Source organism: Pelodiscus sinensis, chromosome 2 (assembly GCF_049634645.1).
Source record: "Pelodiscus sinensis isolate JC-2024 chromosome 2, ASM4963464v1, whole genome shotgun sequence".
NCBI classification, from domain to species: domain Eukaryota; kingdom Metazoa; phylum Chordata; order Testudines; family Trionychidae; genus Pelodiscus; species Pelodiscus sinensis.
In genome coordinates, this window is record NC_134712.1 from 193,350,816 (window position 1) to 193,366,836 (window position 16,021).

Below are 16,021 nucleotides of genomic sequence, written 5' to 3' on the forward strand. Positions count from 1 at the left end.
GCTCTTTAGGTAGAATTGTCCTTTGATGGCTGGCAGCTTTGTCTCTAGTTGCTCAGTAGCACGTGAATGGTTGACTACAGCATAAGAAAGCATATTGACCAGGAAGTCCTTGTTACCCGGAAAGCTGGGGTAAACAATTGCTGTGCTATGGGCTATGCAATTTAATTAAAGCCTAAGGTGCCCTCCCACAGAAGCCAGATTCGGCCTGGTATCCTGTATCTAATCACCAGGGAAACAGCTTAGAAATCACCAAACAACAAGAATTTAGGGCCAAACCATGTATTTTAAATGTAAGATCAAACATCAGCAAACAACATACAACTTAGCAACAGTTCCACCCTAACCCTGGAAAAGAAGATAGAAGAGTCCCACACACACAAGGGTATACATTACATTCAAAGCGGCGATTGATGTTCAGTGTCAGTGACCTTCAACCTCGCGGCTAGTGAAAAGCCTTAAGGGAGGACAACGGAGCGATCCCTCGATGGATGCTTCTCGCCTCCTACGAGCTGACGCTTGGTGGGCACCGGATCCTGTCCGAGTATCCGTAAGCGAGACAGTGTTATAAGTCCCAAAGTCTTAGTGGGAGCGGAAAAAGCTTCCCTTATTCCAGTTAAAGTCACTAGCAGTGGGTAGTCTTGTCAGACTGTAGGCTGGAACCTTGGCCTCCTCCGGGTAGACGATGACGCAGGGTAACAATGATGATTACAAACGCACACACAGGACATGAAGGGAGCCAAAGAACACGAATGCTCCTTGACAAGGGTATATAAACACCTCATGGTGGGAAAACCATGAAGAGAGTGGGGTGCAGAGAACTAGAGCTGGGTGCATAAGACTTGGGTGCTGTTTGCAAAGAATGGGTGCGCACGCAGACAACTGGGCGGTGTGCCCAGCCTTTGGTGCTGAGTGCACAGGTTTAGTGCTGGGTGCACAGCCTCTCGCTACCTGTTTTGGTGGGAAAACTGCTCTGAGGGAAAAAGAACCCCTCAGACTCCATTTTGTATTATGCCTAGGCAACATCCTGATGGTAAACCACCTGGGCATCCAGTATTCTATCCTGTACTCTGTGTTGAAGATGATACTCTAGAATTCCTACATGTCGGAGAGAGGTGGAACTGTGAGAGATCCCAAGGAAGGGCCACTCAGAGTTAGTTTGTAATAGCAGATAAAAGTGTAAAGATTGTTAAAGTTAAAAAGGAGAAGAAACTTTGTTCTACTTACACCTGGAAAGTTGTCCCTTTTTATTGGACCAGCTTCTGTTGGTAAGGGAGACAAGCTTTCAAGAAGAGCTCCATGGTGAGTTTGAAAGCTTGTATCTCACACCAACAGAAGTTGGGTATATAAAAGATATTGTCCACCCTTAGGGAATACAGTCTGTACCATAGTTTGGTAACAAATTATCCTATACCACCATCCAGGAGATCATTACAATTACCATATTCCAAAATGTAGGGTATGTTTAATAGAAATGACTTATCTTCTACCAGAGAAGAATCTCTTATGATGAGTGAGAGTAAATAGACAAACCATAAATAAGACAAGATTTGAAAAAAACAGATTTTTCAATTTGGTAAAATTGTTCTTGGCATTTTTACAACTTGGTCCTAAGTTTCCAATTTGGTTAGTTCTGTTGCTGTCGTAGAGGACTGGTACTACCAGTATTTTTTGGTCAGGCTGTGTGCTTGATGTTTAAGTTATTCGTAGAGTTCCGTCTACTAGTACGTCTTCACAGTAAAGTTAACTGTGGCAGTAGGCAATCGATTTAGAAGACTTTGAGAACTCTGTGACAGTGATGTGCACATTGTGATGTAACTATTACATGGTCTACTATAAGCAATTCTTGTGGACATTGTGCCAGAACTCATGGATGTTAAATGAGAATGGGGGTCTGGACTAGCACAAGAAGAGTGCTCTGTGAAGTATGGAGATGTCAGGTCTGACATAACACTGGGTTAGAGTGCAACATAACTCCAACACCGGTGTCTCTGTGCTGCCTGGCTGTGTGTATTACAAGCTGCACTTCGGCTTATGCATAATAGTGCAGCTTACAAGTTGGGAAAGAGGTTACAATAGGTAAAGATTGCAGTTTATATGCAGTCATACAGAGTGTCCTGAAATGTTATAAAGCTTCAGAGGGGTAGCCAAGTTAGTCTGTAACAGGAAAAACTTAAAAAACAACAAATAGACTAGTAACACCTTAAAGACTAACAAAATATGTAGATGGTGTCATGAGCTTTCATGGGCGCAACCCACTTCTTCAGATGACTGGAGTATTAGGAGTCCAGATTCAAGAATAAATAACGGGGGGAGAGGGAAAAAAGAAGGGGGAACGAAAAAGAGAGACAGTGAGTAGATGGTTTAAATAGTTACGAGAGGCTGATAGGAACAATTAGCACCGTCATTGGTTGTTTTGTTGGTGAAGTCATTAGGATGTGGAAGGTAGTGTGCAATCCAGTCGATGTCCCTGTTCATACCATTTGCATAAAAATTAAACTTGTAAATGAAATTAAGTTCCAGTCCTTCGGTTTAGAGGGGAAAAATACTAATGACACGTTTCTGGTGATGTGGTTGCAAAGTAATGGTGGTGTTGCACCCGGAGCTATGTCTTATCTAAGGTTTTGTTTGGGATTTCATAGGCAATACTAACTTCTCGGACCAAGGCAGATTTTCATTTCTCATACATATGCAAAGAGTCTAGCAATTGGGCTCAGGTCGTCTTTGTTCCACATGACAAGTCCGTATTCCAGACTTGTACTCTCAGGAGCCATATTAATCTTCCTAAAGTCTTCCCTTTATAAATCTGCCTTTCTCTGAGTCTGTGGTAAAGGAATTGTTGCATGTGGAAAAACAATCCATCCAAAAGACACGTCAGTTGCTGCTGGAGCAGAGAAGGGGAGGAGGTATAGTTTTTGCAATGTGTATCCTCTATGGTATTTATTTAGCACTAACTCCACAAATGTGCCAGTGAGAACACTAGAATCAGCACAGAAGGGTAAGCATAAGTGCTGGTGCAAATGAATGCCACCTTGCAGCCAAGAGGAAAGTACATACTAGACTCTGATTCTGAGTCCTGTTCCTGAGACAGTACAGCTATCTGCTGCTCGTAGGTGCTATGGTTTGTACATTTACTTCTTTGAGCAGATGCAGCTATGTAGTCTATTTAATGTGCATGCATGCACAAGGCACAGGAGCCAGAGAACTTTGCCAAGCAGTACACTTAGGGTGGTTCTCGGGACCTACCGCCCAAGTCCATTTGCTGGCTATGGAAGGGTGGCACCATCCTGACCCTGTCAGTTCCTTCTCACCACCCATGGCTAGAGTTGGAGCTCTGGGGGTGTTTTTAACCTTGCACTTTCAGCCTGTTTCTAGTAAGCGTATATAGTAGTACCTTAGGGTAAGTTGTAGAGCATTAAGATAGTATTAGTTAAAGTAGCTGGCTGCTCTGTGTGATGCCCTTGTATTGCAGGGCTCCCCGCGCGAGGTGCTCAGTGTGTCTGGGGGAAGGACTACTTTAAAGCAAAGCGCTCCATCTACAAGCTGTTCATGGAGAGAATTTTGGTAGTGAGACACTTGCAGCTGTAGCAGGCCAGGGCATTTCCCCAAAGAGGAAGAGGGGTCATTCTCATTCCTTTGGTAAGGGAAGGTAGAGGTCCCATAAAGTGAACTGGGATCATTCCAAGGCTCAGGGAGATTCCTCTTCTTTTTCTAAGAGCAGTGCTGACCAGTGACTGCCCTCCTCCCCCAAATTATACATTAGATGAAGTGGCTCTATCTAACCACTTCCTGGTGCCATGCCATTGACTCTAGTTCCAGACAATACATAATTCCACAACTCATTCTCTAACCCCCTGCATCCATCTATAGTTCTGGCATTTGGGTGCAAGGGAACTGAGGGGGTCTGGTGGCACTGCACATATATGGCCAAGGCAGGGGGTAGATCTGTAAGGAATGAGTACCACCCCTAAGAGCAGAGTTCTCCAGCTCTGGTGCACTGGACGGCTGTGTCTAGACTGGCCACTTTTTCCAGAAAAGCAGCTGCTTTTGCGGAAAAACTTGCCAGCTGTCTACACTGGCCGCTTGAATTTCCGCAAAAGCACTGACGATCTCATGTAAGATTGTCAGTGCTTTTGCGGAAATACTATGCTGCTCCCGTTCGGGCAAAAGTCTTTTTCCGAAAAACTTTTGCACAAAAGGGCCAGTGTAGACAGTAGAGATTTGTTTTCCACAAAAAAGCCCCGATCGCGAAAATGGCAATCGGGGCTTTTTTTGCACAAAAGCGCGTCTAGATTGGCCACGGATGCTTTTCCGCAAAAAGTACTTTTGCGGAAAAGCGTCCTGCCAATCTAGACGCACTTTTCCGAAAATGCTTTTAACGGAAAACTTTCCCGTTAAAAGCATTTCCGGAAAATCATGCCAGTCTAGATGTAGCCATCATGTATGCACTTAAGCAGAATGCACATCTGCATCATGTCAAAGATAAGAGTAACCATTGGTAAGTAACCATTTTTTTTATCCCATGTGAATAAGGGCTGCAGGATTAGGCCCTTACTAACCAAATTATTTCTAGAGCCCCCACACAGGCCAGGTTACTCCCATTATTCAGAAGTAGTGTAACAGGCGAGATATGTCAGTGCTTGTCTGATCCCTCCAAAGCAACTCGATGACCATTTTTTGTTGCAGTTCACTTTAATATGAGTCAGTGCCCCCAGAAGTAATTGTCTCCTTTTTCAGTAATTTTTGACTTAAGCAAACATATGAAAAGCATTCCTTTGTCAGCTTTCTTCCAGCATTAGTGAGAGATTCCAACCACACAGGAAATAAACTGGCTTCAGACACAGTAAATTGAATTTAAAAAAAATCCAAAACAGTAGACACTATACACAGAAGCCCATGGGGTAGATGGAAAAATCTACAGGATAAGTGTGTTAACCTGAAGCCGTTAAGAGATTCTAGATCCTGCTATCTCTCCATCAGCCTGTGATGCACCTTTCATTAATACCTCCAGCATCCATGATAAGGCAGTTCTCATTCACCCGCTTCCAAAGGCTGCTGTACTTATTAGGGATGTATGAGGTTAACCTGTTTCCTGGTAAGCAGTAGGCTTTTCCGCCTTCTTACTTGGTAACCAGTTAACTGACGTGGCTGAAGCAGCCTCCCGCACACAGCATGGCAAGCCCAGCTGGCTGGACTCAGCCATCTGGCCTGCCATACCTGCAGTGGGCTGGAGCTGCCCCATGGCTGTGGCGCAGCAAGCTGGAGCAGCCTCCACAGCCACAGCCGGCTGGGCCAGAGCAGCCGTTCACTCTCAACCATGGCAGGCCTAGCCAGCTCTTGCGCCTTCCTTGCCTTATAATCATGAAATCTATCGTTTCACTGTCACTTTCACCAACATTGCCTTCAGCTTTCATGGTTACAACTAACTCCTCCCTGTTAGCCATTTTAGACTTAAGTTCATTGTCTCCCGGCTTACTGCCTCCATCTAATGATCTCCTGAACCTGTTCTTTTTAATTCACTTCTTGCCTTTTTACCTTTTGTTCCCTGTATGCTTCTCTGCCTACAAAGGCCTGTGAGATCCTGCCAATTAATCTGAAGACCACCCTGCAGTTTTGTAAAATCTGGTGTGCTTCCTGAAACACTGGGTCTGTCGCTGGGCCGGGGACAGACACAGTCAGTCTCAGTCTCTGTCTCTCTCCTCCTACCCCCCCCTCCCCCCCGGGACTGCATGCCAGCTCCAACTTCTCAGGAAGCGTGTGCTCTTCCTCTGCTCCCCACGACAGCTGTGTGCTTCCTGAGAAGTTGGAGCTGACATGCAGTACCGGGATTCCTACTCTCTTCCCCCTGCTCTAACCCAATCTCAACCCCCTCCCTTCTGCAGAGCCAGCCCCCCTTGCTCTAACCCAATTCCCCTCCCCTCTCCTCCTCCAGAGCCAGGCACCGTCTCCCTGCTCTAACCCAATCCCTTTCCTCCCCCAACCTAATGCCTGGAGCTGCTGCTGCTGCTACCACTATGCGCATCTCCCTCCGGGCGCTGGGGCGCATATGCTAAGCAGCCGGCTTTGAGGAGCATGGCACCCACTGCTCTATTCCAATCCCTCCCTGTCAGGGGGTGCACACCCCCCCACTGTGCCACCTGACTGTCCTCATATAGCCCCTCTCAAGGCAAGTTACAGTCTGTATGGGTTGCTCATCATCGGCATTTGTCTCACCGGCTCTGCTTACCTAGTCGGCCTCATGCTCAGCCCACAAACCAGGGGGCTTTGTCTCCAGCCCCTAGCCAGGGGAAGTCTTGGCTGGCCCTCCTCCAGCCTTTGCTGGTCATCCCCAGCTTGTCTCCCTCCAAGGAGCTCCTGCTTCCTCTGCCACCAGCCCTCCACTGGCTCTTCCCCTTAGCGAACTGTGCTCCTCCCTTTATAGCTGACAGCTGGGCTCACCTAGCCACCGGGGCTTCTCTGGATCTCTGACAGCTGGGCTCTCATTAGCCTAACTGCTTCAGCTGGGTTCTCCCAGCCACCCTAAGGCTCAAGATCTGAGCCTTGGGCTCAAAGGCTCAGTGCAGGGCAGGCGCCCTGTCACACTCCCCATGAGCCAGGCACTCATTGCTCTATTCCAATCCTCCCCCCATGAGCCAGGCACTCATTGCTCTATTCCAATCCGTCTTCCCTGCCCTCACCCCAGAGCCAGGCACCCCCCACTCTAACCCGGGTCCTGGAGCTGGAGCCACTGCCACTGCTGCTGCCGCTACTACCACGCGCCTCTCCCTGCAGGTATGGGGCACATGCGTTGAGTGGCTGGCCTTTAGCACGCACTGGCTGAGATGCCAAGCATAGAGGGCTGACTGTGAGCACGCTCTGGCTGGGACGCCAAGGGTGAGGGGCGGGGGGAGCATGAGCATGAGCATGAGCAGAGCAGCGGCCACAAGCATGCACCGGAATGTGGCTCAGAGTGGCCCGTCCGTGAGCCACTTTGTGCAGAGCAGCCAGCCTGATGATAATTTTGTAATAAAAAAGATCTAATCGGGAGCCACAATATTTTAATCAAAGAGCGGCATGCGGCTCGCAAGCCACAGGTTGGTCACCGCTGCCCTAGGAGAAGGGAGATATGTCTCAGCTACCAGAGACTACCCACAGTCACTCCCAGGGAAGAGGATGTGGTTTGCTCACCAGCTCTGCTTACCTAGTCGGCCTCATGCTCGGCCCGCAAACCAGGGGGCTTTGTCTCCAGCCCCTAGCCAGGGGAAGTCTTGGCTGGCCCTCCTCCAGCCTTTGCTGGTCATCCCCAGCTTGTCTTCCCTCCAAGGAGCTCCTGCTTCCTCTGCCGCCAGCCCTCCACTGGCTCTTCCCCTTAGCAAACTGTGCTCCTCCCTTTATAGCTGACAGCTGGGCTCACCTAGCCACCGGGGCTTCTCTGGATCTCTGACAGCTGGGCTCTCATTAGCCTAACCGCTTCAGCTGGGTTCTCCCAGCCACCCTAAGGCTCAAGATCTGAGCCTTGGGCTTAAAGGCCCAGTGCAGGGCAGGCGCCCTGTCACACTCCTTCCCTTTCGGTTCGTGCTTCCCTTCTTCCACCAGCCCCAGCCGGGCCTCTCCTATCCCTTCCCTCGGGTTCTGGTTTCCCCTGGAGGCCTTAACTGCCTTCGGGCTTGTCCTCGCTGCCTCTGAGCATGCGCCGCAACGTCGGCGGGTCGGCAGGCATGCTCCCCAGAGGGTCACCCTGCCAATGTCGGTGTGGGACGCCACAGCTCCGTCGCTCACCCCTCTTCCCAGGGCTCCATCCCCTTCCGCCGCCTCGCTATTGGCTAGGGACCTAGAAAAAAAGTCTGCATTGTTATGGGTTCTCCCCGGCCCGTGACAGACCTCAAATTTATAAGGCTGTAAGGCCAAGTACCATCTCATGATCCGAGGATTGGTTTCCTTCATCGTCTGAATCCATCGTAATGGTGCGTGGTCTGTTATCAAGGTGAAGGTCCCCCCTAGCAGATAATAGCGGAGTGCCTCCATTGCCCACTTAGCTGCCAGGGCCTCTTTCTCGATCGTGGCATAATATTGCTCCCCGGGGTAGTAATTTTCTGCTTAAATACAAGATTGGGTGTTCCTCCCCTTCCTGCTCCTGCGAGAGGACGGCCCCATGCCCTCTGTCTGACACGTCTGTCTGTACTATAAATGGTTTAGTAAAGTCAGGTTGATGGAGAACCAGTGTCTGCGTCAATCGGTGCTTTAACGCTTGGAACGCTTTCCCGCATTGCGCGGTCCACTGGACCCTTTGGGGTCGTGTATTTTGGGTCAAGTCCGTCAAGGGCGCCGCAATCGTGGCAAAATCGAGGATGAATCGCCGATAGTAACTGGCTAATCCCAGGAACTGGCGGACTTGCCTTTTTGTGGTGGGGGCTTTGTAGCTTCTTAGGGCCTCTACCTTGTCCACCTGAGGTTTTATCCTTCCCTGTCCCACCACATAACCTAAATAGGATACTTCCCTTTGTCCAAAGTGGCACTTACCGGGGTTAGCCGTGAGCTTGGCGTCAGCCAGGGCTCCGAGGACCGCCTTTAGATGTTGCAGATGTTCCGGCCAGGTTTCACTATAAGTGACAATGTCATCAATATATGCAGCAGCATACTCCCGTTGTTTGTATAATACCTTGTCCATCAGCCTCTGGAACGTCGCTGCTGCCCCGTTCAATCCAAATGGCATTGTGATGAACTGGAACAGGCCAAATGGTGTGGCAAATGCGGTCTTGTCCTCAGAGGCTGGCGTCAGGGGGATCTGCCAATACCCCTTAGTGAGGTCGAGCATAGATATGTAGTGTGCTTTACCCAACCGTTCCAATAGTTCATTTACTCTGGGCATAGGATACGCATCAAATCGCGAAATTGCATTGACTTTTCGGAAGTCTATGCAGAACCGTATTGTGCCGTCGGGCTTAGGCACCAAAATGATGGGACTGCGCCACTCGCTTCCCTGATCACCCCCATTTGCAACATCCGTTGCAGCTCTTCCTGAACGGGCTCCCACATTTTCCTTGGGAGGGGTCGTATGTGGTCCCGGATCTTTTTACCTGGGGTTGTCGCGATATGGTGGCTCATCAAGGGGGTCTTACCCGGTTGTGTAGTTAGGACCTGTTCGTATTCCCGAAGAAGGGAGTTCATCTCTCGGTGTTGTTCCTCCGTCAACTCTGCCCCGATATGCGTTGCCCCTTCTGCCTTCAAGTCGCCTCCCCAGGGTCCAAGCTCTGGTTCCGGTGGCTGTAAGGTGATAAGCATACTCTCCTGTGCGTTCCACTTCTTTAGTAAATTGACATGATAGATCTGCTTGTCCTTCCGTTTTCCTGATAATTTGATCTCGTAATCAACTAGTCCTACCTGTCGTATGACCTCAAAGGGCCCTTGCCATTTGGCCAATAATTTTGAGTCTGGCGCCGGTAATAGCAAGAGTACCCTGTCTCCAGGTTGGAATGTCCTGGACTTGGCCCCTCTGTTATAATATTGGGCTGGCTTATTTTGGGCCTGGAGGAGGTTCTCGCTAGCCAGCTCCCCTACTGTCCGGAGTCGCTGTTGCAAGTCCAAGATATACGGTACTGTACCCTTCACCCTGGAGTCCTGCTCCTCCCATGTCTCCCACAATAAGTCTAGTATCCCCTGGGGTTGTCGGCCGTAAAGTAATTCAAATGGGGAAAATCCCGTTGAGGCTTGGGGCACCTCTCGCACCGCAAACAACAGTGCCAGTAGTAATAGGTCCCAGTCCTTTGGGTCAAGCTCAACAAACCACCACAACATGCCTTTTAATGTCTTATTGAAGCGTTCAACAAGTCCATCTGTTTGTGGGTGGTAAACTGAGGTATGCATGGTCTTAATGTTTAAGAGGCAGCAAAGTTCCGCCATCGGTTTGGAAGTCACATTGGTCCCTTGGTCAGTTAGTATCTCCCTCGGGATTCCCACCCGGGAGAATACTTGCACCAATTCACGTGCCAGCGTTGCCGCCGTCATGTTCTTAAGTGGGACGGCCTCGGGGTATCGGGTGGCATAGTCAATTATGACCATTATATACTGGTGTCCTCTTCGGGACCTCTCCAGAGGCCCTACAAGATCTAAAGCCACCCGGTCGAATGGCACCTCTACCACAGGGAGAGGGACTACAGGGGCTTTCGGCACCCCTCCCTGAGCCATCCGCTGGCACTCAGGGCAGGACTCACAGAAGTCTCTGACCTCCTTATAAATCCCTGGCCAAAAAAAAACTCTGCGTTATGCGCTGTAGGGTCTTCTCTCGCCCCAAATGTCCGGCCCAGGGCTTCGCATGTGCCAGGTCTAATACCTGCCTACGGTACCATGCGGGGACCAACAACTGGCTAACCTCTGTCTGCCCATCGGCCGACTGTGTGATCCGATATAATCGATCGGCTCTTACCTCGAATCGCGGTGTTGGTCGAACAGCTGCCCCCGTGCCGGGGTCCCCAGTCTCTCCTGCCCCTTTTCCCAGGAATGGGTTAAGGAGGGATCTTCCCGTTGGTCTCTTGTGAAGTCCTTATCCCCTCCTATTTCCTCCGAAGTGAGGGTTTTCTCAGGGTCCGGTTCCTCCTCCTGGCCTTGGGATGTTCCCCTTTTCCCGTCCTCCATCCCTGCTGGTGGCGGTTGCCCCTGCTTCTCCCAGTCATGCAGAATGCGTCTGAAACCCGGCCAGTCCCGGCCCAGTAGTACTGGATACACAAGCTTTGGGGCTAACTCTACCCTGCAGATCACCTCCTCTACCCCATCCGACAGACCGACCCACCCCGTGGGGTTGGCGCTAACATCTCCATGGATGCATTGCATCGAGATGGTTCCCCAGGCCGCCTCCCACTCCGGGACCAGCTCTGTTCGTACCATTGTCTGGTTGCACCCAGAATCCACCAGGGCGGTCACTGGCCTTCCCTCTAGCCATACCTGCAGGGTAATCTTTGTCCTGTCCCGCGGTCTCGCCCGTAGGTCAGCAGCCATCACCTGGCCATACGCACCCTCTGTATGGGTATCACACCCTCACTGGCCTCCTGCTTGTCCCGGCCCATCACGCTTCGGGGCAGGCCTCCAGTATGGGCTCCCTTGCGCATTGGTTTCGCCCAGGTCCAAACCACCTTCCGTCCACCCTCTGGTTTCTCTTATCATCCCGGGCCGGTGGTCCTGAGTCTTTTCCCTGGCGGTTTGTCGCCTCCACCTTCCCCCCGTGCTAGCCGAGGCTCCCTGGGTCCTCTTAGGGCACAGCCTCCGGATGTGGCCCGGCTTCCCGCAGGCCCAACATGCCCATGCCTCCCCTGTTGCCTGCACAGGGGTTGCTCTCCCTTTGTCCCTATTAGCTGGGTGGGGCTTCCTGGCTCTCACCCCTTAGGGGCACTCCCTCCTCAGGTGTCCCCTGTGCCCACAGGCAAAACAAGTTTTCAGGCTCAGCCCTTTCCCCCAACTCTTGGAGCCTGGTTTACTATGGAGTCCAGGGTCACCCCTTTGTTGTGGCTGGCTCCCCTTGTCCCACAGCCAAGCCTGTAGGGCCTCCCAGGCCCTCCAATACTTATTCATTATTATCTATTCCCCCCCCCCCCAACTCCCCGTTCTAGTCCTGTGGCCTACCGACCACTATTTGTTCACAATAACCCCCAACTCCCTTTTTACCTCAGGGTGGGGTTACAGTGCCCACATTCTCCACCATCTGTCAGAGAGCAAGCCCCCCCCCGTGCCTCAGTGCCCCCTGACTGTCCTCATCTAGCCCCTCTCAGGGCAAGTTACAGTCTGTATGGGTTGCTCATCATCAGCATTTGTCTCACAGGCTCTGCTTACCTACTCGGCCTCATGCTCGGCCCGCAAACCAGGGGGCTTTGTCTCCAGCCCCTAGCCAGGGGAAGTCTTGACTGACCCTCCTCCAGCCTTTGCTGGTCATCCCCAGCTTGTCTCCCTCCAAGGAGCTCCTGCTTCCTCTGCCGCCAGCCCTCCACTGGCTCTTCCCCTTAGCGAACTGTGCTCCTCCCTTTATAGCTGACAGCTGGGCTCACCTAGCCACCCGGGCTTCTCTGGATCTCTGACAGCTGGGCTCTCATTAGCCTAACTGCTTCAGCTGGGTTCTCCCAGCCACCCTAAGGCTCAAGATCTGAGCCTTGGGCTTAAAGGCCCAGTGCAGGGCAGGCGCCCTGTCACACTCCCCATGAGCCAGGCACTCATTGCTCTATTCCAATCCCCCCCCCCCCATGAGCCAGGCACTCATTGCTCTATTCCAATCCGTCTTCCCTGCCCTCACCCCAGAGCCAGGCACCCCCCACTCTAACCCGGGTCCTGGAGCTGGAGCCACTGCCACTGCTGCTGCCGCTACTACCACGCGCCTCTCCCTGCAGGTATGGGGCACATGCGTTGAGTGGCTGGCCTTTAGCACGCACTGGCTGAGATGCCAAGCATAGAGGGCTGGCTGTGAGCACGCTCTGGCTGGGACGCCAAGGGTGAGGGGCGGGGGGAGCATGGGCATGAGCAGAGCAGCGGCCATAAGCATGCACCGGAATGTGGCTCAGAGTGGCCCGTCCGTGAGCCACTTTGTGCAGAGCAGCCAGCCTGACGATAATTTTGTAATAAAAAAGATCTAATCGGGAGCCACAATTTTTTAATCAAAAAAATTGCGGCTCGCAAGCCACAGGTTGGTCACCGCTGCCCTAGGAGAAGGGAGATATGTCTCAGCTACCAGAGACTACCCACAGTCACTCCCAGGGAAGAGGATGTGGTTTGCTCTATGTTTTGTGTTTGACATAATATTTTATTTAAAAATGAAGCTTTGCCAACAACATCCCAATTGGGGCCAAACCCCTATCTGGCCTCAGCATCGTAACACTCCTGCACACCCCCAGACTCTCCTGTCCTCCATTTCCAGACAAACAGAGGCTAGGGACATCATTCCTACCCTACCTAACAATAGCCATTTATCGACATAACCTTCATGAATCTGTCTAGCTCTTTTCTGAACCCTGTTTAAGTCCTAGTCTTCACCACATCCTCTAGCAAGGAGTTCTACAAGTTAACTATGTGCTGAGTGCAGAAAAACTCCCTTTTGTTTGTTTTAAACCTGCTGTATATTAATTTCATTTGGTGACTTCTAGTTTTTTTCCTTATTCACTTTTTCCATACCAGTCATGATTTTATAGACCTCTATCATATCCCCTGTTAGTTTCCTCTTTTCTAAGATGAAAAGTCCAAGTCTTTTTAATCTCTCTTCAAATGGGACCTGTTCTAAACCCATCATCATTTCTGTTCCCCTTTTCTGAACCTTTTCCAATGCCAATCAATACATCTTTTTTGAGATGAGGCGACCATATCTGTACACAGTATTCAACATGTTGATGTATGATGGTTTAATATAGAGGCAATAAGATATTCTCTGTCTTATTCTCTATCCCTTTTTCGATGTTTTCTAACATTCTATTTGCTTTTTTGACTGATGCTGCACATTGAATGGACATTTTCAGAGAACTAGCCACAATGACTCCAAAATCTCTCTTGACTAGTTGTAGCTAAATTAGTCCCCACCATATTGTATGTACAGTTGGGATTATTTTTTCCAATGTGCATTACTTTACATTTATCAACATTAAATTTCATTTGCCATTTTATTGCCTGATCTCTTAGTTTGGTGAAATCTTTTTAAAGCTCTTCACAGACTGCTTTGGTTTTAACTATCTTGAGCAGTTTGGTATCATATGCAAATTTTTCCACCTCACTGTTTACCCCTTTCTCTAGATCATTTATAAATAAGTTGAATAGGATGGGTCCCAGGACAGACCCTTGGGGGATCCCATTAGTTACCTCTCACCATTCTGAAAAGTTACCATTTATTCCTAGCCTTTGTTTCATGTCTTTTAACCAAGGACCTTCACTCTTATCCCATGACAATTTACTTAAGAGCCTTTAGTGAGGGACCTTGTCAAAGGATTTCTAGAAATCTAAACATACTATGTCCACTGGATCCCCCTTGTCCACATGTTTGTTGACCCCCTCAAAGAACTCTAGTAGATTAGTAAGGCATGATTTCCCTTTACAGAAACCATGTTGACTTTCCCCCAACAAATGATGTTCATCTGTATGTCTGATAATTTTATTCTTTACTATACAGGCAGTCCCCAGGTTAAATACAAGATAGGGGCTGTAGGTTTGTTCTTAAGTTGAATTTGTATGTAAGTCGGAACTGGTACATATTGTAGGGGAAACTCTAGCCAAACATTTCCCCAAAGCTCAGTTTTATTCTCCCACACCTCACTTCCCTCAGTCCTTTATTCTCAAGCTGAGGTGTCTGCTGAGAAAAGCCGCTCCGCATCTCCCTAGTCTGCTGGGGGGAGCACTAGCTTCGCGTCTACCTGGTCTACTGGGGGGAAGCAGCTAGTGTGGGGTTGCCTCACCCCGTTTGTAAGTAAGGATCCAATGTAAGTCGGATCCATGTAACCCGGGGACTGCCTGTAGTTTCAACTAATTTGTGTGGTACTGACATTAGACTTACCAGTCTGTAATTGCCAGGATCACCTCTAGAGCCCTTTTTAAATATTGGCATCACGTAGCTATCATGCAGTCATTAGGTACAGAAGTTTTCACAAGATGTATCTGAAGTGCTGGATCACTGACTCATGTAAACGTTAGATTAAAAGAGAGTGAAGCACGGCCTCTTCCTAAAGTGCTGTATTTTTGCCAGTGCGAGTTATGTATGATGTTATGGTTGTGGTTGGTGTTTGCTACAGGCCACCAAATCAGGTGGATGAGGTAGATGAGGCTTTCTTCGGACAACTGAGCGAAGCTTCCAGATCGCAGGCCCTGGTTCTCGTGGGAGACTTTAATCACCCTGACATCTGCTGGGAAACCTATACGGCAGTACACAGGCAATCCAGGAAGTTTTTGGAGAATGTTGGGGATAACTTCTTGACACAGGTGCTGAAGGATCCAACCAGGGGCCGTGCGCAGCTTGACCTTCTGCTCACAAACAGGGAGGAACTAATAGGGGAAGTGGAGGTGGGTGACAACCTGGGAAGCAGTGATCATGAGATGGTAGATTTCAGGATCCTGACCAAAGGAAGAAAAGAGAGTAGTAAAATACACACCTTGGACTTCAAAAAAGCAGATTTTGACTCCCTCCGAGATCTGATGGGCAGAATCCCTTGGGATCTTAACATGAAGGGGAAAGGAGTCCAGGACAGCTGGCAGTATTTTAAAGAAGCCATATTGAAGGCACAGAAAGAAACCATCCCGACACGTAGTAAGAGAGGCAAACATGGTAGGAGACCGGACTGGCTTACAGGGGAAATCCTTGGTGAACTTAAGCACAAAAAGGAAGCTTACAAAGAGTGGAAAGTTGGACAAATGACCAGGGAGGACTTTAAAGGTATAGCTCGAGAATGCCGGGGGGTTATCAGGAAGGCGAAAGCGCAAATGGAATTGCGACTGGCTAAGGATGTGAAGGATAACAAAAAAGGTTTCTACAGGCATGTTAACAAGAAGAAGGTGATCAGAGAGGGTGTGTGGATGAAGGAGGTAACCTAGTGACAGATGATGTGGGGAAAGCTGAAGTACTCAGTGCTTTCTTTGCCTCTGTATTCACGGACAAGGTTGGCTCCTGGACTTCTGCGCCAAGTGACGCAAGATGGGATGAAAATGGACAGCCCGTGGTGGGTAAAGAACAGGTTAGGAACTATTTAGAAAAGCTAAACGTACATAAATCCATGGGTCCAGACTTAGTGCATCCGAGGGTACTGAGGGAGTTGGCAAATGTCATTGAGGAGCCTTTGGCTATTATCTTTGAAAAGTCGTGGAGATCGGGAGAAATCCCGGATGACTGGAAAAAGGCAAATGTAGTGCCCATCTTCAAAAAAGGGAATAAGGATGATCCAGGGAACTATAGGCTGGTCAGTCTTACCTCGGTTCCTGGAAAAATCATGGAAGGGATCCTTAAGGAATCCATATTGAGGCACTTGGATGAGAGGAAAGTGATTAGGAATAGTCAGCATGGATTCACAAAGGGCAAGTCGTGCCTGACCAATCTGATTAG

At 49.6% G+C, this 16,021-nt stretch overlaps 1 long non-coding RNA gene across 2 annotated transcripts in view; it reads left to right on the forward strand.

Moving 5' to 3' along the window:
* The first annotated feature begins 1,841 nt into the window (after positions 1 to 1,841).
* The window catches only part of LOC142827305 (uncharacterized), a 60,413-nt gene continuing 46,233 nt past the window's right edge, over positions 1,842 to 16,021 (forward strand). For both annotated transcript variants that reach the window (XR_012901965.1, XR_012901966.1), the window contains exon 1: positions 1,842 to 2,076. This is a non-coding gene — a long non-coding RNA (uncharacterized LOC142827305). The remainder of the gene's footprint in view (positions 2,077 to 16,021) is intronic.